General features: G+C 39.9%; 1 protein-coding gene across 16 annotated transcripts in view; it reads right to left on the bottom strand.

The window, feature by feature from the left end:
• ESRRG (estrogen related receptor gamma) overlaps positions 1–27,689 on the bottom strand; it is a 542,942-nt gene that overhangs the window by 301,778 nt on the left and 213,475 nt on the right. For 6 of the 16 annotated variants that reach the window (XM_084624445.1, XM_084624444.1, XM_084624440.1 and 3 more), the window contains 2 exons: positions 9,587–9,717; positions 9,249–9,417 (listed from right to left, as the gene is read on the bottom strand). The exons of 8 other annotated variants lie outside the window; for them this stretch is intronic. The gene's annotated coding sequence lies outside the window, so the exon portion shown is untranslated. The remainder of the gene's footprint in view (positions 1–9,248; positions 9,418–9,586; positions 9,718–27,689) is intronic. 2 more of the 16 variants (XM_084624441.1, XM_084624432.1) reach the window with 2 other exon arrangements.

The raw sequence follows: 27,689 nt of genomic DNA, 5'->3' as shown, positions 1-27,689 counted from the left end.
TGAAAAGAGCCAGGGAGAACTAATTCATTGTTTACACTTGGAATCCTAGGTGGCCCAGTCCCATAAGGGTAGTACAATGCACTGTATCTTTCTGTTCTTAGTACTTATCTTAATCTTAATAACTAGCCAGACAACTGACTCCAGAGTCCTGGGCTTATCGACTGGAATTCGTCACATGCACACAAGAGAAGACAAGAAATGCATTATATAACAATGCCATACAAATCATTATCTTTTAATATTTAAAAGTATGTATTCAAAGACTGATATGAAACCATTTTTGTTGAACTCAATTCCACTGGTTATTATTAAATTTGATAGCAATGAACAAAAATACACTTGTTACATATTTATCTGCAAAAGAGTTTATTTGCAACAGATCAAAAGGCTTCTTCTTACTGCATTTTAGTTACTGCTATCAAAAACAATCTGTTTTTAAACATGCTTTGATATGGGAAGATTATTTTGAAAACAGGTTAATAAGAGAAAAAAAACCCCATGTCTCTGAAGTACCGAGAAATACCCACAGCATGAATAAAAAGTCTATTGTATCCCCGTCAGAAGGCTACAACATGATTTCTTAAAGTTAAAGTTGATAGATATAAGCCGGAAAGCTATCGCGACTGTACCTACCGTAATCTCAGATCATGACAAGGGTTAAAAATAGGATGTGGAACTTCGTTGCAGCTGCACAAAATGGCATCTTGTACAGCACTAAGTTCACGACATTTCTTAATGGGGAGCAAGGACTCCTCATTAACATGTCTAAAAACATTTCAGTTTGATGTCCTGGGTAAATAAAAATGTTGTGGGGTGCATTTAGCTTTACCTTCTAACCTTTCTGAGCATATAAATGTAACTGTGACATTTCACCGCTACATACAAAGGCAGTATTACATCCATGAATTCAGGTATTTTAATGTTCAGTTCCAAGACATAAGCAGGGATTTTTGCCTGCGTGTGCCAGGTAATGCACACATTTTCCAGCGCTGGTGCTGAGCCACAAATGGTAGAATCAGAGATTTGGTACAGGCCCATTCTAAAATACGCAAATGCATGTGCTAAACCAGAAATGTGCAAAACGTGTCTCTCTAATTATAAAAGAAACAGAATTCATCCTCAATTCCTATTCAAAATGCAGCCTCGTACCTGCAGCGGTTCACTCAGACAGTGTCCATGTTCACAGTTGTCCAAAGGAATATTTTGAAAGATTTTCTTCTTCAAATAGATATCTATAACCTGGCAGTAGTTTGGGTTATACTTTGACATATCAGGGGTACAAGCAAAATTTTCCTAGGGGATTCAAAGCTTTCCCGCCCCTCCCCTCCTGCACCCAGCCCCACATTCCCCCTATACTCAGCCCCACGCTACCCCCACTGCCTCTGCATCCAGATCCGCACTCTCCTCCCTGCACCAAGCACCACTCACACACTCCTTCTGATGCCCCACATTCAGCCCCATGCTCTTTTTCTCACACTGCCCTGCACCCAGCTCCAAGCTCTTCCCCTTCACCCAACCCCCATGGTCTCCCTCCCTCACACCCAGACCTAAGCTCTTACCTGGAGAAGTGGTCAGGCTGAAGAGTACTATGCCCACCAGGGGACAGGCAGTTCTGGGAATCCCAACCTCTGCCTCCTTTTGCATCCCGGCTTCCCCAAGAAGCACCAAAAACCCAGATCCAATCCTTCCACCCTCCTGGGCACTGGGAATTTCTTGTGCCCCCTGCTCTGCTTCTCTCTGGGGGGCTGGAGGTGCCCAGTCCCCATGGGCACCAGGACTGCAAAGGTTGGGAGTCCAAGCAGGTGCACAGGGTTGCAGCGCCACTCAAATTTGGCCCAGCTGCCCCTCTGACCTAAGGTAGGGCGGCCAAGCCAAATTTGAGTGAGTGGTTTTGCGATCTGGAGCATGGGATCACACCACCATTCAATTTTGGCCCAGCTAGGCCACCTAGCCTCCCCACACCATTGTGCCCTGAGCCACAAGGAGTCACATGATATATTTCTTGTGTCCAGGACTGGCTGAGTCTATCCCATACGATCAGCCGGGTCACAAACCCTACTCAGCAGAAGCATTCTCACTTGGTTTCTCAGGCAATATGGATATGATTTAGAGCTGACAAAGTCAGGAAGAAATACATTCTTCAAGCACCTGTGTTTGATTGCATCCTGTAAATAGTGGCTTAGTGTGTTATTACCAGAACTGCACAAAAATAGGTGTTGATTTAAGACAACAATATTATGAGACATTTAAGTTGTTTCCATTTGATACATTTTTAAATAGGCCCATTTTTCAAGTTGTGTGAGGTCATTTTTACTAAAATTTTAATCAAACATTTTAACATGATTTTCTTTACCAAAAAACTTAGATTTTGTATGATGACGCAGTTTTCAATTAATGAAAAATTTCAATAATTTTTATAATTTTGGCAACTTTTTGGTAAAAAAACAGCATGGAAGATTTCACCCCAAAATAGAAAACTTCAATAATGTTGAAATTTTTTTTTTTTTTTACAAAGTTTCATTTTTGGAAACATTTCTCAATTAAAAATCTTTTTGGGTAAAAATGCTTGACATGCCTTTTTAATCCCTCCATTTATCAGAAACTGCCTAAATGTGGGTCACCGGGACTCATGCTAACTAGTACTAATAGCCCAATCATGGGACACCTTGAGTAGTAAGATATTACTCAACACCTTTTTTCAAAGACCAGTCTGGACACTCCTCAGATGGTTGTAGTTTAGCCTGGACTGATTCGTGAGGTAAACCCCAAACCTTTGTAGTCAATCAATCAAATGAGATGGAAAAAAAACCTGGGTAGACATATCCAATGTGAGCCAAGGTCACACAGCTAGCTGTATGTTCTGGCTCACATTAGTTTAGTCCACTTTCGGAAAGGTAAATTTCCCTCTGATCAGAATTATTTGTACTGATGCATCAGCGGAGATGCCGAGTCTGTGTATTTCTGGCGGAGTCCTCTGTAATTTCACTTTTGTAGTAACTATAGTCTGGCTTTAGAAGGCGGGATTTGAGATCAGAATTCTGCTCTGGCACCACAGTTCGGCCTAGCTCCTCTTCCAGTTTCAGTGAGAGGACCTTGCTAAAGGGTTGGTAATGAGATCTGACCACAAAAAAACTGGGCTTATTCACATGCATACCTTTTGATAACCCCCCCACCCCATGTCTGTGAGCTCATACAAACCAGTTCTCCCACAAAAACATATGAAACCACTTTGCCAGCATCACACTTGTGAATTCAGCCTGTTTCACACCCAACGCCGAAGGAGCCGCAGTATTAGCTATAAAAACTCGTTGCTGCAGATTCAGGCTTGCTAAAAGCGAGTAACAATGCCTTTCACTTTGTAAGAAACATGGTACTGTAAGACTCCAGTTCTGTTTCACTTCTGATCAAAACTACTGAACAGTTCTATTAATTAGTAAGTGCAAAATATTATGTGGCTGTTTCCTTCCAGCAATATCCATGTTATTTACTTACATTAATTCATTTAGTTAGCGTCACAACAGCCCTGTTAATACCTAGATAAATATTATTAGCCCCAAATACAAATGGGGAAACTGAGTCTTGGAGAGAGTAAGATCACTTATGCACCTTGTTTGCAGAAAGTCCCAGACAAAGTCTATGGCAATGCCAGGAACAGAATGGAGATCTTCAGAACCCCAAGTGAGGGAGTGACTAGAATTTTGACAGGAAGCTTAATCCAGTTAATACAGGCCTTGAGAATTCTGAGAATTTCTGGTTGCATAAGAACTGAATATTCTACGCACATGGCAAACCTCAAACTAATGGTCACAGTCACCAATCTCCCTCCCATTCTTGCATGCTGTGCAGTTTACTGTGTATAGAAAAGAATGTGCAGGTGCTACCACTTGCAGATGTGGGCTGGCTCCCTCTAATTCCAACCAGACCCACTTATAGGTGAAAGTATTGAGTACCTGGTAATAGATCAGACTGAGGAAGGGAAAGAGAAAGCAAAGGCTTACAAATCCAGTGAAAAAGAATATACAGATAAGTTGGATAATATACAGAGATGGGATCAAGCCACAATATTCAAACCTGGGTTGTGAATACCTAACATTTTAGGGTTGCTCAAATCCAGGGTTTCAGTTACATTCATTATAAAGATGGGGCCATTTTCAAAATTTGGACCTGAATCTATGTCTGGATTTCAAACACCCCTAATCTTTATGAGTGTTCAGACCCAGAGCTTTTAATTCGAGTCTGTATCTAGAAATTAAGAAGATACATGAAGAAGAAGGAAATAATATTGGTGAAATTGGATTTTGAAAAGAATTCTGAGAAATATGAGTTAGGGAAAAGGAAGTAGCCTTTGGTATAGCATCTTTTTATGCACAGGATCACACAGATGTATGCTGGGCCATTTGCACCACCTGCCACACAGATGTAATTAGAGGAAGGAAGAGTAAAAACTTCAGAGACACCTATGTTTAAATGCTAGTCACAAGGGAATACTGGATCCACTGGGAAAATACCTTGGAAACAGAGTCTGGGTTCTAAGAGACTGCGCAAGACTAGCAGTGAGGAAAAGCAGCAGATGCAACTAACGCAATTTCATAGGCCTGCAGACTAATTCAGGTTTCTTTTCTGTGATTGAGGAAGAAAAGGCTATTATGAAATGAACTGCTGGGAAAAGACAAATGGTATTAGATGAAATGATGACAAACTCAAAAAGAAAGTTCACAGCAAATCACGCCCCTACTAAAAACTTTACCAATATGATACCTTATGTAAACAAAGGTTACAAATCACACTCCTTGGAACTAGGTGACCAGTTCAGTTAATAGTACAATGACTATCTAGGGAAGCAGCTAAAATAATGTGAGTCTAAACCTTCTGCTACTGAGTATTTGGTAACTGAAACCCTACGAAGAAACTAGGAAAACTATTTGATATTATTGGGAGATATCAATTTAAGCCAATTTGGTGCAACAGTTAACTTTTAGGCTGCCCACAGACTCCAGAAGTAGCTCTGATTGGCCTGTCTGGCACATACTTCCATCCCAAACAAAAAAAAACAAAAAACAAAAACAAACCCTTATTAAAAACAAAGTACTCCAGGATGTGATGCTATGAGGCTCCATTTCTTAGTCCTTATCCTTAAGGGCAGATGCAGGGGGGCATGGATCAGCGTTCACGTCATGCTCACCATCAGTACCTGGCCCCTGCTGGGGAAGCTAATAATCCAACCAGTGGACCAAATTTGGTGATGAATCCTGGTCATGTGCCACTTGAGGTATGTTGCACATAGGCTAAGAAGATGGGTAGGTGCATCTCAGGTCCTACAGAACGTCTGCAGGTGACACCAGGAAGTTCAAAAGATACTGGGAACAGAGAACAGCCACACTGGCACACAACCTGAAACAGCAACTGCAGCTGCATTTCCAAATTCTGCAGTGTATAAATAGATGGTGGCTTTTCCCAAGACCTGAGACTGATGAAGCCTATACAGGCAAATTAAGTTTGCATCTATAGCGGTGGAAGAATACTTCCCTTGGGCAAGATCTAAAGATACCAGGAAGGACCACATGCTATTGTGGGAAATTAGAAGCCTGCATTTCTGTACTTGACTTTGGTATACACTCAGATGACATTTTCAGCACTGCTGATGGTATTGTTACAGAGCAGACAGGAACTTGATTAGTCCAGTCGGTACAGAGATGTTCTTTATTTTAGATGACAAATATGGAAATTTTTAAATAAAATTAAACGCCTGCCCCTTTAACTTACACCTCAAGATCATGGTGACCCCGGGAGACCATAAGGTGGTGGACACATTTATTCAAAGTAATTGAACTATTATTCTGTATGATTCCTCTCAACATATTTCTCTGCTTGTCCACTGGCTAGCTGCAGTTACAAGCAGAAACACCAGTGTACAAGATATACATAGACATACATATGTTGCTGCCGATCCCATCAGCACAGCATACCACATATCAGTTGTTTGACTTAGGGCACAATAGGGGAGGAATTCAGGTGAGGAAAACAGGAAGTCCACAGCATACTTAAAGAAACATTTTTACTCGTACCACTCTTATTTCCTGGTAGCTTGTTCATGTAACAGAATGCCTAGTTCACACATTCTAGGAATCAGAAGAGTCTTATTAGATTGTCCTTCAGTATTTCAGTGGCACCCATGGATATCCAGTCAGGTAGGATATTTTAGACTGTGATTTTCTAAAGAGACTAAAGAAGTTAGGCACTCTATTCACACTGAAATTGAATGTGAGTTGGGTACCTAACTCTCATAGGCCCCTATGAAAATCCCAGCTTTTGTCTTTCTAGATTATTTTGAGCTCTAAATGCTGAGACTCTCTCAGTAGGTAAGGTCTCAAAACAGGAGTTGACAAATTCAAGAGAGAAAAAAATGAATGCCCTTCTGTGAAACAAACTGGCAACATGAATGTAACAATGATCAATGTGCAGTAGATTGTTTTGGGGAATACAGTGAGACAAACTTGGATGTGATGTAATGTCCAACTCATATTAGAAACGGTAGATATTCAGCAAGGTGTTAATCTCATGCACCTCACAAACTAGCATTTTATTTAAAACAAAACGTGATCCTTATTGGGACCTGAAATATTTGAAGCACACACGAGTAAAACTAATTTAACCTTTGAAAAGTTATCTCCGGAGGGAAGAATAGAAATCCCTTTATAAGATTTTTAAGCACTGCAATTATTGACGAGGACTATATTACTTTCTCTGTTTTCTCTGATCAGAAAAAAAAAAAAAAAAAAAAAGCAAAGCCCAGGAGACATCAGCAGCTGTCAGGCTGTTTTCCAACTGCAATGAGGTAGTTTACACTGGGCTTGTGCCAGTCTCTTAAGACCCAGTTAAGAAGCCTTTTTAAAATGCCTTAAAAAGCCAACTCATACATTAATCAAGTTGAGCCCACATCCATACTTACTGCAATACATCAATTACCATGTCTTTTTTTTTTTAATAAATTCCAGTTGACAGCAGACACCTTATTAAGGCTCGCTAAAATGATACAATAAGTAAAAGGCTATTAATATTGCTTTTTCCCCCTGCTGCTATTGTCTTGCCGCACTGGTCTGCAAACAAATTCAGGCTGCATTACAATTAATGCCAGTGGAACTCCTTCTAACGACTTCCAGCTTGCTAATTTTTTACGCTAATAATAAAAAAAAGGCATTGCTATGCAAGAACGGCCCCCTTTTATCATGCTCGCATGGCACACTAGAGAGCTCCTGCCATTGTTCACATGAAAGACAATTAAACCCAGGAACATCAAACCCAAAAATGACAATCTGCTAACCAGCACTGGGTATTGCTGGATTCTTTTCTCTATTTTCTGAACTGATAGAAAACAATTCTCCGAAGACATTTCCCTCCCCCATGCCCACCCTTTGGAAAAAAAAAAAGTTTGAAAGATACCCTTTGCTGATTTATGCATCTCTGCTCAGAATTTATTAACTGTCTAGGGCCAATTTCACTCCAGCACTTCTATAGCCTCCAGGTTTGAATTCTGGACACATTTCAAGAAATGCACCAATAATATTGTCCATATAGTTTCATATTTAAAAATAAACATTAAAAAATCCCAGTTCATGTTTTTCTGAAACAATATAAAATGCCTGAGGGAGAAAGAGAAAAATAGTGCTGTAACAAGTTTATTTCTCACAATCCTCCAGAGACAATGGGACGTATTGAGGGGGTCACAGGGTTTGCTGAAAATTAAGTACACCTGAGTTGTGACTTTAGAGTAAAACTCTCTTGTTTTAAGAGCTCTTTTCCCCTCCCTATGTCCTGTAGCTTTGGATTCAGTTTGACAGGCATATGCCCAGGTTTGCACCATGAAACCCATTATATTGTTTTTGATTAACTGTGCTCATATTACACTTGGATTTATAGGTTTGTATTATTATTACAGATACACATAATTATAATACCTTACATTTTAAGTGCCTTTCATCCAAGGGTCTCAAAGTACTTCAACATTAATAAATTCTCAGAAGAGCTCTAAGAGGTAGGTGTTTTTACATCCATTTTACAGATGTGTAAACTGGGTCAGAGAAAGGTTAAGTGACTTGTCCAAGGCCACAATAAGTTAGTGGCAGAGCTAGCAGTAGGCTCCTGAAACCCAACTATCACTCTGCAGACTCTGAATACTTTCCATTTACTTCAACAGGGCCCCAGCTGAAAAAAGCACTTATGCATATACTTACATTTATGCTTAACTTTAAGCACATGCTTAAGTCACGTTGATTTCAAAGGGACCTAAGTGCTATCTTGGTTAGCGGTACTTTTTTAGGGCCCCAAATATCCTGACTGTTTGTCTCCTGGTTTAACCTGTACAACCTACTGCCACGTGCTCCATGAGAATACATATAAGAAAAATATTTATTTTGGGAGTTTATGAAATCATACACACAGTATGATATATACATATTTTATATAGTGATATAGGGATATGATATTATAGACACAGACACGATTGTGTGGTGGAGGATATAGGTTTAGTGGCATGAATTTGGATAGAGGCATCATACATAAGTGGTGAAGTCATGAGTGAATTATGCAGTACTCAGTGAGTTATACAGAACTTACCAAAAAAGTCAAAATAAAACCTTTCTACCACATCACACCCATAGGTGCTGGAACTATGGATGCTGGAGGTGCTGCTGCACCCCCCAGGTTTGAAGTGGGTTCCATCATATACAGGGTTTACAGTTTGGTTCAATGGCTCTCAGCACTCCCGCTACAGAAATTGTTCCAGAACCAGCGATCACACCATTGTATAAACATGTGACATCTTTAAAGTCCAATATCTTGTAATCTTCTAAGGTTAGAAGCAAACAAATCATGGGAAACCTTCCCATTTGTTGGTATAAGTCTCCAATTTCTTGCCTTCATGTGTTGAGAGATATTCGGCCTTAAACCTGTCACTTATGCAGAACTGAATATTATCAGTCTGCACCTCAGACCTGTGTAATTTTGTGGGCATTTGGAAGAAAAGAAGGAATTTTTAATGACTATTCAGAGCTGTGGAATGTTAGAATGCACCCCAGGGCAGATGGATTAGTAACAAGAGGTCATAAAAGGTACATGAGTAATGCAATTAATCACATGACTATGCAATTTGTCACATGGATATCACGCATCATATACTGTTTTCTGGTTAAGGAAGAGGGCTGGGAGCCACAGCTTCTATTCCTGGCTTTGCTACTGCTTTCCTGTCTGACCTTGGAGAAGTAATTTTGGCCAAAATTTGAAGACAGTCCATTTTCGCTGCTTCTGCTGTTTCATGCACATGTCCATTTCAATCAGAGTTGGGGAGGGTGCATCCAAAATTGCAGCACTCCAACATGGAGACAACCAAATTAGTGGACTCTGGAAAAAATGTGTTTTCATCTGTAAAACAAGGATAATAATCCTAACTACTGTGAAAGACGTATTGTGACAATATATTTGAGATTCATATGGAGGGGGCTACATAGGTACAAAGTATGTATTTAATTATTAGAGTAAAATAAACCAATCCTAAAATATAGAATACAGAAAGTAAAATCAGAGTACAAACCTCAGGCTCCATCTTAAACACTGAGCTGAGACTCATATTACTGCTGTTGGATGCTCAGAACTATATATGGTAAAACACCATGTAGCCATATATGTTGTGTCCTCAATAATTGCCAGACAAAATCCAACCTGCTGAAACACAGAGATGAAACCTAAATCAGCTCTCCAGAATTGCTCTCTTAACTAATCAGTAGTTCTTGGCGTCAAATATCTCCTTAGACATTGGTTGAGCTATGGTCATCTGACCCCTACCTATAAAAGAAAAACCTCGGCACAGGAGAACACTAATGCTGCTGCACAGCAGCTGAAGAGTTTGTTTTTAAACTACCCTTCCCAAGCTGCAGTTAGCATGCTCTTCCACAGCCTTTAATGAAGGCAAGCATGTCTATTCCCTGCTTACATTCTGCCCCTTCTGTGGCCTACGCAGGTAATGGTTCTCCCTTCTGCACAGGGGTTGAGTAAATGGTTCCACAGTAGGGTACAGGATATTACTCTATGAGATCGAGCTGGATCGGGGTGGAAGTGATATTTCTCAATTTTGACAATTCTAATGAAAAGAGACACAGATTTTCACCAATAAATAAATCCTGAGTAATCCCCTTTTTTTGAGTAATGGCAATGAATCAGGCACTGGCTTTGGCCTACTAAAATACAGCTTCTGAGCCACTACAATGTCAATGTAATTGTACAAAAAGAGACTAAAACCCCATCTATCCACAATATACCAGGTTCATGGCTCATCTGCTCTGTGGGCAATGGTTAAGAAGACATTTCTATTCACATTGTATTGAGGCTGCAGATGTTAAAAGCCCAATACACAGCCAATAAACATCTTTCAATTATCATTATTGAAAAAGAGTCAGAATTAGCACAGACTCCATCCTACTTGCAATAAAAGTACTAGAACATATAGGGATAGATTCTGGTGTCAGTTAAACTGGTATAAAGCAGAAATAACTATTGGTTTCAGTAGAGTTACTCCAGATCTACACAGGCAGAAATGGAAAGCAGAACCTGGCTCATACTGACTTGTATTAAATTGTGCATTAATCGTGCTTCCCATACCAGAAGATCTTTGGAATAAAAAGGTTGTGCATGGTGTAACTGTTGTATAGACTTCCCACCCTCCCTTTTAATTAGTATATGATAAAAGCAGCAATCATTATCTCTTGTCTTAACTTACTTAGATTTATAATATGGCCTGCTACTCACACTTAGGCAATATAACCTTGCAAGGAGGCAATATTATAGTCCCACATTCTGTAACCTAGCAACAGAATAGGGCTTGCATTTGATGTCAAAATAATGGGGCCCGCTTAATCTCTCGCTTTTGAAGTAGGGGGGTCAAACGCTGAAATCTAGGAGTTAAAAGGAATGATTTAAAAACAACATTCGACAGGCACACGTACATATCCAGATACATATGCACACACACAGATATGTGTGGATACGTAATCACATGTGCATACAAAGTCTATTAATCTTTGTCGCTGAATTGTTTAGAACTGAAGGCAGAGAAATGGAGGGATGTGTATCACTTTCAGGCTCTCAGAGGCTTTTAACAAACAATCTGCTTCCTGCTTTTATCAACCTACCTTTTCTCTAGAAATTAAAGGAGGGGGGAAATTAGGTCTGCTAAATGTATGCTCCTAATTTTAAAAGGTTATAAATATCCTTTGATTCCTTTAAACTTCTTTTGCTCCAGCTCAAACAAACAAAAAGTAAATCTGTTTCCATCTTTCTCATTTCTTGTCCTTTTCAGAGTTTAAGGATTAAAAAATTGTTAATTAAATGTGCCTGCTTGCTCATGTCATTTGCCAAGTTCTTAAACAGCTGAACAAATCTTTTACCAGCATCTGGGTATTTAAATAGTTAAACAAGATTGACAGACCCAATGATCTCAGAAGAGACCTATGGACTTCCAGCAAGCACTGTAGAAAGAGGAGACATTTTCAGAAGGTTTTGTTTCAGGGAGGGTGGAGGAGGGGTTTCTGCCAGAGCAGGTTTCAACCTTTGGGTGGCTACAGGAGGATACTGTATATATCCAAAATATGAGGAAGAAGCATAATTGCGTCTACAATAGGGAAAATTGGACCCAGGCTTAAGGAGGGCATGAGAACTTGAGACATATATCCTGACCAGCTTTCACAGAAACTTCTTTCTATATATGGCCGGTGACGGGAATATATTTATGTATTTATTTATTTTTAAAGAGCCCTCCTTGGAATGATGTCAACCATATGGAACAACTGAGCATCAGTGGACTAGAAAGCAGATCTCTGTACTTGTGGGTATGTTGCTGTATGAGCAGCAAACAAATATTACTTCATTGACTTAACAGATTCCTAAATACAGCCATTGTTCAAACGCATGTCTATTTGATTCTCGGGTATTTACTGTTCTTTGTCCTTAACACTCCAACATAACAGAAACAGATAGTTTCGTGTTACGTTTTTATTTATTATAAGTTAGTTTAAAATGTGTATAAAATTATTCCACGTTAAAGTGTAGGTGCCTGTATAAATTGATGTAAAACTTAAAAACCACCACCATTCACCAGTGGCTGCATTGACCCCAATTCCACTGTTTTCCCTCAACGCACCGCACCCCCACTAATCCACTGCTTCAGGACAAGCCTGAGAAAATAGAGAGGCCTTACAGCATGCCTTCAAAGTCAACAAACTGGAGTTCTGTTGGACCAGAAGACACAGAACAAAATCAGAGGATCCACACTTGGATGCCTGGGATGTTTAGTGCATACAGAAACACGCTGCTCATAATATTGTGATTTATTTTTTGTTATTAATACTATTTTACTTCTAACTGAAAATCAGAGCCAGGAGAGCTTGGAAGATTCCTTGATACCTCTATTTATTTATTTAAGCCAAATCTCTTAGCCCTTTCTCTCTCTAAATAACATCGAGGTCAAGAGTTTACAAGAGCAGAGTTGACCAGAGTTCAACTTTTTAGCAAGTGGGTTGCCCTGGTTCTAATGAAAACCTGCACTGAACTCAGAAGTTCACTTGTTTTCTCTCTCTCTCAAAAGAAAAAAAATGTTTACTGCACATACACTGCAATTCACCTTTCCAGGCAATTGTCATGGCAGTCATTCTATTACTGATATTATTATCCCCTGAAGATGGTTCATGGACAGCCCTGTCCCCTGCTAGGCTGTCCCAGTTTTATAAACTGCAAATCTGGTCAGCTTACTCTACAGGAGGGGGAAATAAAGCTGTTTAAAAAAAAAAAAAAAAGACAGCTGCTGCTAGAATGCTGTATTAATGCAGACACCATGGAGTGAAAGCACCGTCCCTGTTTTACTGTGGGCTGTTTCTTTCCCCCTTTAGTGAATTAAAGGACACCCTGCTATGGACTTTACTGAGTAACAATATAGGGCCCAGCAGCAATTATTCCACAGCTCCCTCAACATATATAAGATAGGCTGGGCAGTACAGTCAAATCCCTCATGTCCCAATCCCTCTCCCAACCAAGACCTTGATTCACAAAAGCATCTCTGTCTGGGACTACATGTAAGCATATGATTAACATTAAATCAATGGTCTTAAAGCTCAGCACATGCATAAGTACTGTCCTGAATAGGGATGGATTTAGCATGTGCTTAAATGCTCTCCAGAACTGGGGCCCAAAATAACAGAATAGGAATAAATGGAAAGCAAAATTTCAAAGTCCTTTTTTCCCTGTCAGGAGCTACATGATTCAACACAAGGCATGATGGCAAAAAGAAAACACTAGCTCATAATGAATTTTCCAAGGGTGGACACTGTAAGATTCCAGATTCCACATTTGAACTTTGAAACCACCCCTGAATCACAAATGTGGACATTTATATACCCAAGTGCGTATCTGAGAATCCAAAAGGCAAGCTATGCTACCCTCCTTAGGTACCCATGTATGATACTGGGCTCCTCCCTTCACATTTCCGAAGACATATGAGGCTAAATACCACTCTCATTGCACCATGTCCAAGGACAGAGTTTAGACCTTGGGACCGACATAGCCTCACCATGACAAAATAGAAGGTGGCACGTAAGGAGAAATCATAAACACCTGAAACCACTCTAAGGCACAGGTGCAGTGCTTGCTAACAATCACACAAATAAATACTGTATAGAAATGAAAAAGACAAATGAGTGATTTTCTTGAGAAATGTAGCCCCCCCTCCTTTTTTTGCACTTTCAGAATGGAGACTTTCTTATATTTTTTAGACAATTTTTTGAGGAGTTGCTGGTTTTATTCTTTTAATGTAATTGAACCTGAAACCAGGCCATTCAGGCTGTGTTGATTTGTTGTGCTTGGTCACATAAGTCACATGGAATTGTTTCTGTTCCCTGATTGAGCATAACTTTATAATCAGGAGGAGGCCATGAAAATTCATATATTCCAAGGCTAGTAGGGACCATTGTGATCATCTAGTCTGACCTCCTAAATAGAGCTTCCCCAAAATAATTCCTCAAGCACATCTTTTAATAAAATATCCAATCTTGATTTTAAAATCGTCAGTGATGGAGAATCCACCATGACCTTTGGTAAGTTGTTCCAATGGTTAATGACTTTCACTTTTTATGTCTCATTTCCAGTCTGAATTTGTCTATCTTCAACTTCCAGCCATTGGATTGTGTTATGCCTTTCCCTGCTAGATTGAAGACCCCATTATAAAATATTTGCTCCCCATTTAGATACTTACAGACTGTAATCAAGTCACCCCTTAACCTTCTCTTTGCTTAGCTAAAGAGATGGAGCTCCTTGTTTATCTAGAGAGATGGAGCTCCTTGAGTCTATCACTATAAGGCAGGTTTTCTAATCCTTTAATCATTCTCATGGCTCTTCTCTGACTCCTCTCCTTGCCTCTTCTATCAGGATTCTCTCAGGAAGTTTAGGGAACTTTGTCTGCCTTACATGCCAAAGCAGTGTCCCATCCCACCATATTGGATGCATACACCAGCATAGAATTCATTTTCTGCTCGTTGTTGACCAAATAAAGCTCCAACTGCTCATGTCTGTGGAAAGTGATTACAAAAGGGAAGCAGGTATGGACAAAGCAAATTTACTTTTAAATTTTAATGGAATTTCTTTGCATTAGTCTCCCAAGTCTTTGGTTGCAGCTCCTACCAGGTTAAACTAGACCAGCAGAAGCCTTTCCTCCCCCAGAGGTTGCCAGTTGTCATTTTAGGGAGGCAGGGCACAAGTCCATTTCCATTTTTTATCTCCCAGCTTCCATTGAAGTGGGTTGACAAACTCACTTGTAAAATGGGGGATAAAATAAGCATCTACCTCACAGGGATGTTGTGAAGATTAATTCATTCATGTTTTTAAAGAGCTTGAAGGTCTTTGGAAGGAAAACACAACATGTGCAAAGCTTTAATTATTATTACTAGAATTGACATTTCAAAACATCCATAGCATTGGCACAAAATACTCCTCCATTGTAATCCCCACAATAGTTAAACCACAGTTAAAACCAGCAGTGACAGAGAAATACACTTCATCAGAAATAATTCTTCTAGGTCAATACTGTTGACAAGCAAAAATGAAAGGTTTGGAATTCAGGTTTGATTCAGATAAGCACCCAAAAGACCAGCTGCTTTTCCAAAGTTTATCAGACCCTCTTGGGTACGAAAATGTGATCTGGAAAGCTTATCAAGCCAGTTCTGTCCAGAACCTCACAATGAGAAAATATGTAATGGCACCTCACAGTTTATGGAAAACAATGTTTGGCTTGAGTTCCAGTGGGAGGTTTAACTCAATCTTCACAATGCAGCAATTTCTACTGTTGTGAGAGAGTATTTAAAATGACTGTTGAAACTGATCTTTGTGCCTCATTTCTCTGAGACATGTAGTTACTAAAATATTCTCAGCAGGTACCGGATATAAAGTAGCGAATGAGAACACTTGACCATGGTTGTGATCTGTGTCCTTAAGGGAGCCCCGATGTGGAAAAGATATTATCAGAGAAAAAAAATGTTAATAATTTCTAGACACTCTTCCAAGGGAAAATGCATCAGTCTAATCAGAGATACATGCTGCTGTTTGACACATCTGGTGAATAAGAGATATAGCAATATATATTACCATCTGGTGTACTATTTTCAGTCTATTGCAAATTCCGGAGTGATCATTTTAGTGGCTGTCCAGAGCTGGTTATCTGCTGGTTTTTAAAAAAAAAATCTTAGGGTTGACATATAACTACCTTACATTCTGTAGAGAGAACTGTATGACAATGCTCAGCACCTGCCTTCCCTCGTGTGCCCTGTTGGTAGTAAGCTTTTGACCCTGACATACTGCAACACTCTCAGTCCAATTCTCCTCTCATAGAAGTAATTCCATAAAAAGTCACTGGAGTTATAGAAGTATAACACTAGTGCAAGAGGAGAATCAGGCCCTCTCATTCACTCTGTAGTGTTCAATAAAAAGAGACTCCAAATGCATATGGATTTAGACATAACGATACAATTTAGCACTGAACTGAGAAGAAAGTATTTATCAGGTGGTTTTGAACTGGCTTCCAAAACAATGATGTTTCTTTAAAAAAAATACATGTACAGAAAGAGGAACCTTGGTTTATTTAGCTCAACATAAAGGCTGGCATATATTCAGTTTTACCAAGCATAGTTTAGTCCTCGCAGCTTCATTACCCTGGACACATATGCTAAAATAAAAATCTTTGATTTGACAGGTTACACTATGAGGAGCCAGCACTGAAAAGTGAAAGACATGCTGCTGGTGGGACACCGCACATATGAACCATCATCCAGAGTCATGGGCGCCAAAGAAGAGAAGTGCATTGTCTGTCAGATCTGGGTTACCTTTCATTAGACATGTCTTGTTGGTGTTTACAAGTGAACTCTCTGCAAGACAAGACTTCTCTGAACATGTAAGTAGAACAACTGATTAGAAGCTTTTCCTCCTACTAATATACTTCACTAATAGTTGAACCATGAAGACGATTCAGTGGAATGCTTCTGTCAAAATGGTAGAATTCCAGGTAGTTATGGTGACGAATTTCATTGTAAATGAGGATCAATGCCCAAGACTACTTTGGAATAGTAATTTCTTAATTCTTATTCAAATCCGGCAGGCAAGATAATATAACTTGATCTGAACTGGCCACGTGATCCTGATGGCATCCTGTTAATGGGCTGTTCATTTAATTTATGTAATTTTTAAAAATTAAATAGTAATATTTTAAATCCCCACTGCAGTCCTTCAGATTGAAAGTACATGTTTAAAACTTGCAGTATCTTTATAAATCAGTATGACTGTACTTCTTATCTTGTTGACTGAACTTTCCCAAAGTTTTACTTCATCTCATCTCTCTCCCTGCCTTTCGGGAACACTACAGATCCCACCATAGAGTCTTTTTATGCACATTAGTTGCCATATTCTGTGCTATGGAGAGTAGCTGGATTTGTAAACTCTTGTTTGAGCTTGCAAATAAACCAAGGTTTTATATTTGTACAGGGAGAGCATCAAAACCGAGTTGTAGAGGCACTTACAAAACCAAATAAATTCTGTGTCTGTAAGCAAAAAGAACAACATACCAGCAAGAAGAAGAGCTCTGTGTAAGCTCGAAAGCTAGTCTCTCATACCAATAGAAATTGTTCCAATAAAAGATATTACCTCAGCCACCTTGTCTCTCTAATACACGAGGAAGACAGTTATTATGGCTGATTCTGCAAGCTGCTGAGCATTCCTGAATTCTCATTCAAGCCAATGGGAATTCAAGGTGCTCAGGATCTCACAGGAGGAGTTCAGCACCTTGTGGGATGCACTATCATATGCCAAAGGAAAGAGAGGAATGTTACATTGGTGCACCCATGGCTTAGCTATTACCACTCAAGAAAGAGATCTTGTCATTGTGGATAGTTCTCTGAAGACATCTGCTCAAACGTGCCGCAGCAGTCAAAAAGCTAACAGAATATTAGGAACCATTAGGAAAGGGATAGATAACAAGACAGAAAATATCAAAATGCCACTATATAAATCCATGGTACGCCCACACCTTGAATACTGTGTGCAGTTCTGGTCGTCCCATCTCAAGAAAATATATATTAGAATTGGAAAAAGTACGGCAAAGGGCAACAAAAATTATTAGGGGTATGAAACAGCTTCCACCTGAGGAGAGATTAAAAAGACTGTGATTGTTCATTTTAGAAAAGAAATGACTAAGGAGGGATATGACAGAAATCTATAAAATCATGACTGGTGGTAAGAAAGTGAATAAGGAAGTGTTATTTACCCCTTCACATAACACAAGATCCAGGGGCCACCCAATGAAATTCATAGGCGAACAAAAGGAAGTACTTCCTCATACAACATGAGGAACTCATTGTCAGAGGATGTTGCGAAGGCCAAAAGTATAACTGGTTTAAAAAAAGAATTAGATAAATTCATGGAGGTTAGGTCCATCAATGGCTATTAGCCATGATAGAGGCATAACCTCCGACTGCCAGAAGCTGGAACTGGTAGTCAGGGGATGGATTACTCAATAAATTGCCCTGTTCTGTTCATTCTCTCTGAAGCATCTGACCACTGTTGGAAGACAGTATCATTGGTCTGACCCAGTATGGCCATTCTTATGTTCTTACGATTGGTCCCTAAAAAGGCCTGTTAAGAATATTCTATTGTGGATCGGGTATGTACAGTCCACCTAGGTAATTAAGTGAACTACTTTGTGGGAGACCTAGCCAGCAGAGGGTGCTCTTTCTAGAAAAAAACTGTTCTGTCATCAAGAACTTCATACACCAATGGCTATTTATGAAGTTTGTGCTAAACGTTTACAGCCAAGCCCTAACATGGCTGAGTGTCAAGGACCGCACCCCCTACATTAAGAAAATGTATGAAGTACTGCTTTTTATTTTTGGCTATAATTATAAGCACTGTCAGGGTTACAGCGGCTTTACTGTGGTTTCTCAAAAATTTCCTTGATAAAAGAGGACAACAGTATTAGCTGAGTCTTTTGGTGATAGTCACACAGTCCATCCATAAAACAATGTGAAGTAAATGGCAAAAATAATAATAAAAGTAGCTGCATTTCTACAGATGTTAACTCATTCACCCTCCAAAAGATCTCTATTTGGAATTGGGGTGTATGGAAGAGAGAGTGTTTGGGAAAATGAATTTATGCCAAGTAGTTCCTCAAAACGACATAGGAACATTTCAATGGAGGCTATATTAAAATAACCTGCTCTAGAAAGACCCTCTCTGTCTGAGGGCTTGTCTCCACTTACCAGGGGGTCAAGACGCGGTGATTGATCCACCAGGAAGAGCTGCTAAATTGACCACTGATTGCTGTCCCATCAACTCTAGTACTCCACTGGAATGAGAAGCATACCTGTTGACCCACAGTGGTGCAGACACCGCAGTAAGTTGACCTCAAGTATGTCGATTCCAGCTACGTTATTCACGTAGCTGGAGTTGCATAACTTAGGTTGACTTAGCCCCTTAGTGTAGACCTGCCCTGAGCAAGAATTGTCAGTTCTCTGGGAAGTGTGGGGGTTTGGGAGTGTGGAAAGAGTTCAATACAAGTCTCAGTCAGCGTGAAAAGCATCTAGGTGTGAGGTAAAGCAGGAGCAAGGACTGAAAACAGATCCAATTAAACCCTCAAATGAATTGCTTGTTCCTGTTCTCAACTACTGTATTTTTTCCATAATGTTCTATGCCCTGCTGACAAAATCTGTGTCATTTGCAGAGGGAAGAAGGATGGCCCTGTGGTTAAGGCACAGGGATTGGAGTCAGGGGAACTAGCTCTGTCACAGACTTCCTATGTCACCTTGGACAAGTCATTTAGGTCTGTCCCTAAACGATTCTAAGCATCTGCAACTCCCCTTGACTTCAGTAGGAACTGAAGTTCCTCAACATCTCTTAGAATCTCTCTGTCTGTGCTTCAAATTTCTCATCTGTAAAATGGGGAGAATGATTCTTACACTATGACACTTCAGGGGTGCTATGAAGCTAAATGAACTGGTTATTGTAAAGAGCACTAAGATCTTCAAATTAAAGGTATTGTATTATATTATATTACTTATACATGCATAGTATTGATATGTTACATAGTCTCTTTCTTGGTCAAATGATGCAGTAAGTAACCTTCTCCTCCCACCCTCTTTAAATTCAGAAATGCTGGTAGTCTGCACTTCTGGAAAATAATGTGTGCCGTAACTCAGCTCCTGGTCCTTCTGAGCATCTATTATTATGGTGGTTACACCTAGTACCTGACTGGTTAAAGAAAACCACACCATTTATCTTTTAATTATTCTTTAAGCTACTAATCAACTAATTTTAAAAACTTCTAAACAAGCAAGATATCTAGGGTTTATTAACTATGCAATCACAGTTTCCAAAGAACCTTTCATCAAATTAAGCCAGAAAAAATGTGATTTTCCCCCCCTTATTTTACTTCTATTTCAAGATAGACTTTTCACCCTGCTCATTGACTAAACAGAAAATGGAATTACAGCAGAATCAACACCTTTCTCAACCCTGGCTGTTATTAAGACAAACAGTTGCTTTGCCTCTAATGGAGGAGCCTTTTTCATAGCATCTATTCGTTATTATGACTGCAGAATTTTTTTTTAAAATTCTTTCCCTTTTTAAAAAAATGGTTATCCAATAGCTACAATAGAGGTCTAGCTCAAGGAATTGGTTCTGCTGTAATTTCAGTTATTGATTAATGAAACTGTGATAAAACACTCTATATTCCTCCCAAAGTCAACTTTCATCCTTACCCCAGAGTACTCTTCACAGATATCCTGAGATGTGTTACCACTGTGTGTAATCACGACAGCTGAACGACCCCAATGAGAGTTCATCTTCCACCTTCCCATCCTGGCCCAAATGGTTGTCTCATCTACTTGTTCTTTCTTGGCTTTTAGATTGTAAATTTTGGGGGGCAGGGATTGCGTTACTATACGTTTGTTCAACACCTAGCATAATGGGGCCCTAGCTTGGTTGTCCTCTAAACACTACTACAATATGTTATTTAATAATAATAGTCCTTCTGTTTGTTCATGCTATCAAGACAGCTGTAAAAAAATGCCTAATGCTTACGCAGTAATTTAATTAGTCATCAATGAGTCTAACATGAGGTAGCAGGATACAGTGGATAGGGCACTGGTCTGAGACTCATGGATTATGGAAAACATTTCAAAAGTGAAAGTGACTTAGAAGCCTACATCCCATTTTCAAAGGCGATTTAGGCACTCAGGGCCCGGTTCTGTGACACTGAAGTCAATGGGACCTTTGCCATTAACTTCAAAGGACACAGGATCAAGTCCTTAAGAGCCAAAGTACCATGATTTTCAATGGGACTTAAGCCCCTATACACACCTGAGGAGCCTATGAAAATTGTACTCTATATTTCCAGCACTTCCACTGACTTGCTGTGTCCCTTTGGTAAGTCACTTCACCTCTCTGTGCTCCCGTTTTCTCTGCTATTCTTTGCCTTCTTTATTTAGATTATAAAGCTTCTTAGGGCAGAGTCTGTTTCTTTTAAACTATGTGCTTCTACAGCACCTAGCACAGTGGGGCCCTGATGTGGCAGAGATGGCAAAAAATGCCATCTATAGGGCTACTGTGATTTACAAAGAGTGGTATGGAAGTACCAGGGCTCAGCACTGCAGAAAGCCCTCTGACACCGGATTTGCATTTTATTAGCCCACACATTTGCACGCCACTAAAAGAGTGCTGAAAGAAGTCATATTTTTCCTCCCTGGGCACTAATAAGTCTCCTTGTATTACCCCTGAATATTCACTTCTTGTCTTTCCAGCAGCCAACTTATGCTTGTATATGTCACCTTAACATTGCCACTCTTGATTAAATGACTGCAACATAAGAATGCAAATGCAGTTTACCTTGGCTGTCCCCTCTTGGCTCCATACAGAGTTCAACTATTGTCACCAAGCTTAGTGCATTACTGGCTGCAGTTTTAATTTTGTTCAGTGAAGAAACGTACCATGTGTGCATACACACGCACATGAATGTATATAAAAGATCACTTCTATCTTTGGATTCTACAGAAATGTTCTTCTTCTAGTTCCTAGTAACAAAGTTAACTCTTCCCCCAGAAAGAATATCCAGTATCCCAAACAGCAAGTGAGTGAATGGAAAGCCAGAAATAGAGTCCTGTAGATCAATAGATTTGACTGAGAAAGCGTTTGCATTCTCAGGGGTAAAGATCATTGTGTTTCTAAGTGGATCAGAGATATGATCCCTGGCCACTGTGAATGGAATGGAAACTGGATGCCATCAGAGGGAGATACAAGTGCTAATGTGGTGAGGTAATGTGGTAAGGAATAGAACAGTGGAAGGAATGTAATGCTGCCCTAAAGAATCTTAAAATAAATTCAATCTTACATTCTAATACCAAAAAAGAAAAACCAGCATTTCCACATGAAAATCAAAGGTGTTTAGCACTTGCAATTTCCTTGTCCACTAAGTTACATTTAGTATTTATAGCATATTCTCAGCATATTTCCCCATGACTATAAAAGACAAGAGGCTGTCAACCCTTTGCCAACTTGAGGGTCAAAATGCTGACTGTTCATACTGAGAAATCTCCAGCAGAGATGGCTCAGATGCATGCACTGACCAGACAGCCAGAGAAGGTTGCCCAGGAACGTCTGACCATCGTGCCCAGGAACTGCCACATGCAGACAGTGTGCACATGTCAGGCACACTGTATGAGCCATCGCTTTTGAAAAGTGACTCGGTATCCAATCAATCAAGGCCCATGAGGTAGCAACCCACTAGCACCTACCACTGACCTTCCAGAGCTGCAACCCTGTCGAGGAAAAGCAGTGCTGAAAATGATTGATTGCTTCCACCAAAAGGCAACACAAAATGCCTGCATCCAATGATACTTCTACAAGGCTAAGATTGTCTATCACTCCTGTGCCGCAGGTAATATAAAGAGCCTGAACTTGCTCCAATCGAAGTCAGTGGCAAAATTCTCTATGACTCCAATGGGAGCAGGGTCAAAATGTATACAATGAGTCTATTTGAAATGTAATTATTTACAAGAAGCTGGCATGGTAGCTATTACCTCCACCCCAAGATTCTGCTGCTAAATTTATTTAAGGAAGGTAGTTGCCTTTTCTTTGTGAGATTTAGAAGATAATACAGTATTGACGCACAATGGTTATTAACCTCCCACAATAATTTCCATTATTGTTACGGAGGTAGAGGATAAAGCACGAATCCATGCCCACCTGAAATTTACATTACATAAACTGGAGAAGAGAAATTTGAATAAGACATTCACATTGCTGCCTTTTTTAATGTGGCACATCCAGTCGTTTGGGAAAGTATAAATCCAGTGGCATGGGTAACTGAATTTTCTTCCCTGGATGGGATAATAGGGTATTCCCTGCCCATTGTGTAAGTTAACAAATACTATAGACATAGCAACATCAGAGCATTCCTATTTACTGCAGTCAATTTCATTATATACTACCTATAGTAAGGACACGCCACTGCTGCTTTCCTGCTTCATACGATATACAATAATACAGCATACTTACATTTGGCTAAAATACTCTTTCATCTGGGGGCTGTGTGAAATAAGTCAATATTCCAAGTCCAATTCTTTTTGCTGTAACTGAATCTCTCATTGGAAATCTCAGCAAAAAGGTCAAGGACTGAATGTCCAGGTCAGGGAGGAGGCTCACTTGATAGTGTGCAGAAGCTTTCATTGTCACTACCTATTCTCTACTGGTTCTGTGGATTAACTGAGAAACAGGGTTATCAATCTGGCACCTTTCACCAGCATTACATTCACTTACTCCCTTCTCCCCCTTCCCCCAAATATATTGGGTATGGTTCTTTAGGACAAGAAGCAATGGCTTAATTTGCAGCAAGGGCAGTTTAGGTTGGACATTAGGAAAAACTTCCTAACTGTCAGAAGAAAAGGGTACTTGTGGCACCTTAGAGACTAACCAATGCTCAAATAAATTGGTTAGTCTCTAAGGTGCCACAAGTACTCCTTTTCTTTTTGCGAATACAGACTAACACGGCTGTTACTCTGAAACCTGTCAGAGTGGTTAAGCACTGGAATAAATTGCCTAGGGAAGTTGTGGAATCTCCATCACTGGAAATTTTAAGAGCAGGTTGGACAAACACCTGTCAGGAATGGTCTAGATAATACTTAGTCCTGCCATGAGTGCAAGGAGCTGGACTACATGACCTCTTGAGGTCCCTGCCAGTCCTAGTATTCTACTATTCTGATCAAGAACTCTGTTCGGTGCAAGAGAAACCAGGGCATGTCAATAAGTTGGTTATAACTCCCTGATTCTCAGGGTTGGCCCCAATCCCTATGTCAGCGGATCACATAGCATTATTAATGAATCCTATGCCAGTAGAGGGTGGCCACTTTACTCCAATGGCATTGATTTAAAAAAATCTGTTGAGAACCAGGTGAACCACATCTGGTTATGCCTCCAACATCTGAGGCCTACAGAACAAAGTGTGCTCCACATTTGGTTACGCCTACAAAACACTTTCTAGTAAATGAGATAATGGAGAGTGATTTCACTTTTATATAAGCAAAAACTAAACATATGGGCACTGGTGACAAAAATATGGATTCTGTGATAAACCATATGGATGTCCATATGGAAAAAAAATTTCTTGGCCAGAAATTCTACTGTTGAATTTTTTATCCCTACATGTTCAATACATACCCCTCCCCCTTCCACAGTACAATGCAGTCTGCTAGTGGATTAGGATGTTATACATTCACATGCAAATTTCACAAAATGCACTACTGTTATCACCTTTATTAGATTTACGAATACAGTCCCGCTTATATATATATTTTTTTTATTCTCTTAATCCCTTTCATCACTTAATAGCTCAGAAAGTAATGGATTTTCGGTAAAAAGGAGAGGCTTATTACAGTCAATCCTGTTGCCCTCTCTCTTTTCCATGCTCAACTAATAAAACTAATTTTTCTCCAGGACCTCAACAGGAAATCCTTTCCTATGAACAAAAAACAAACAAAAAATGTCTAATACGCTGCTGACTTGTAATGCCACAACTGTATTATTCCTCTCCTTTTGGTGTCCATCCACTTTTTGTAAAAGCCATTAATCAGACTTTCCTCACCAAATTCTAGCCTGTAGAGAAACAAGAAGCCACTGGAGCTTGCTTAACAAGATATGCCAACTTATAGTTCAAATCACAGAGACACCCTCATACTTGCTCTCAACTCTGAACTGTTGCTGTCCTTTTCCTTTTGAAGAGTGGGGATGAAGGAGGTAGCATCTTTCATAAGGTTTTCATTTAAAATTGCATATCACAGGACTTGATATTGTCTATTTTATTTAACCATGCTTTATTATTTCCTGTAATGCCCATTGTGGATAAGTTACCGGGAGAGGGAATTACAGTAGAGGGTGCATGGTGAGCTTCATGCTCTGCAGAGAAAATGAAAATAATTATCTTGTCTCAGACCCCACTCAACATCAACCTGGGTTTGATTTACTGCGGAGCCTTCTGAACGGACTTCGTACTGGACGTGGAGTTTGTGCTGCAGCAGAATTTCAGTGGTGTTTGAGAGATAGTCCACTATGTCAGTTTGGACAGCCACAAACCATGACAGATATTGTTAAGGACTGCAAAATGACTCCTGGAGGTCTTCGTGCCTTGAGCATCGTTGATAAGAACACTGTGGCTTGGCTTGACTGGATTGCAAATGCCAAATAAATAAATAAATCACAGAGACCCTAGAACAGAGAAAAGCAGCTAAAGCAGAGAGGAGGGAGTCTGCCTTAAATCTGCTGCTCTCTCTGTACTGACAGAAGGCCACAAATTTTTCTTCTTTCTTTCCTCTAGGCCAGCTGCTTGGGGCTGTGAACACAAGACTATGTTCCAAACGTCAGGGCAGTGCAGCCTAACACAGGACTGCTGGCAAGTACGGAGGATACCCTTTTGCAAAAAGAATCATGGGATCTTCTAATGACTGTGAGCAGTTAGGATCCTTATTAATTTATTTTGTGTTTACATTTCACCAATTATTCTGTTTGGAGAACCTCCGGACCCCAGCGTACAAGCCAAATAACCAGTGTCTTCTTCCCAGGCTGTGCTCCACAGCCATTACTGCAGCCCCAGAATGGTGGTAGCACCCGCCGCTGTTGTCTCCCCACGGCCCTGCAAAGGGGGATTGCCAGTATGGCCATATACTCACATTGGCCCCAGCCCTGGACCTTCCCCAGCCCACCCCACTCTCAGCACTCCCCCACACACCGGAGTAGAAGGACCACAGCAGTGCTTAGAAGGTACGTTCCCTACAGGACACTTCTGCACCTAAATGTACCTTGTTCCATGGCACTCAGGGCCCTTTACTATGATAGAAGGTCGTGGGGGCAAGATTTACTCCTATGTACATATAAAAATCAACATGTTCAGTTTACTATGGTAACTAGAGAGTGAAACAACATTGGGATTATTTTTATATCTAGCATTAATCCACATTTTACCATCTCTTTTGATGCCCTCCCCCAGCACAAACAAAATATGAAGATGATGGGTACAAACAGAAGATAACTGTGGATTTGGAAAAAGGAAGAACCAACCTGAATCTCTGCCCCAGGAGAAACACTTTGTAGACAAAACACACTCAGGGAACTATTTCTTTTTCCTAGTATTTTTCATTTTCACTGGCCTCTACACTTCTGACCAGGACCGGAAATGCAAATACCATGAGAAGAGCTAAAAATATCACCAGAGCAGCTGTTTTTGAAGCAGGAGGTACTAGAAATGTCATGGGAACACACAGAGCCTGTCCTCAGAAAATGCCAGCTTAGCTTTGCAGACACTAGAAATTTGGGATGTGGTGTGGGTTTAGCCATTTCAACAATCTGGATGACATAAGAGCAGAGGAACTGCCATATCTGAACAGGCTAATGGCCCAAAGCATTTGGTATCCTATCTCTGTCAGTTGCCAATGCCAGAGGCTTCCGAGAATGCCCCATAAAGCAACTTATTGTGCAATACTTTATCTGGATCATCATTTCATCCTGATCCTATCTGATGATTAGTTTATGTCCTGAAGCAGAATGCCCCCTATCATAGTTAACCTTGTGCAGGTGCTGCCAAAACATAGATTTTACTCATCTGAGTAAAAGACCATGAAAAGAGAGTGTAAATAATAAAAATGAAGCAATTACTAGTTATTATAGGGCCTGATCCTGTAAGAATTTACACATGATTAACTTTACTCACACAAGCAGTTCTATTGATTTCAATGGGATTACTTGCATGAGTAAATTTACTCACATACCTATGTATTTGCAGACTCGAGCCCTGAATCCATAGAATTAATGGTGGAAATATATAAAATATGTCCTTTATGAACAAGTGAATTAGATTTCCGCTCCAAAGGTAAGAAAGGATCATCACTCAGACAAGGTCTCTCTCCAGTGGCTGTTCCTAACTGATAGATTTGTATAAGGCTGACTTTGTGATTAGTCCTGAGATATGAATGCTTCAAAATGAAAGAATAAAAAAAAAAACGAGAAAAAACTTTCTGAAAATGAAATGCAATACTCCATTAAATTAAAAGAAAATGCTATGATCTGGACTCGAACCAAGACTTTGGGATAATGTTATTTATTCCATGCCAAGTTTAGTAGATATTTTCCAAAATGCCCGTTTACTTGAGGTTTATGGAAAAATTGACCTTTTCACCGAGAACAGAAGCAGCTAATTTCATTAAAGTTGTTAGAGATTTTCTCAGAATGCCTCCATGCCAATTCTAGTATTTCATTCCTCTATTTTCATCTATATTCCGCTTGCATGGGAGCTGCCTAACAAAGCTATAACTAGGGTGCGATGTTTCCCATTCTTACTCTACCTATCACCAATGAATTTCATTATTCAGACCAAGAGAACATTGTGGAGACTTGAGAAAGTAACTGCCTTCCATTCGATGTACTCTGTTCCCTAAAGGCCTGCTGGTGTAAGCCCTTAGGGTCAGGTAATTTGCACTGTTAACATCCAGGAAGAGCCTGAATCAACTAGACTGACAGAAGATGAGCCAAGCCTGTCAATTCATATGGCAGCTTGAGCTCATCATCTGTATTTACAT

The sequence above is a fragment of the Lepidochelys olivacea genome (assembly GCF_965140295.1).
Source record: "Lepidochelys olivacea isolate rLepOli2 genome assembly, chromosome: 3".
Classification (NCBI taxonomy): Eukaryota; Metazoa; Chordata; order Testudines; family Cheloniidae; genus Lepidochelys; species Lepidochelys olivacea.
This window is presented reverse-complemented; position numbering and strand designations above follow the sequence as displayed.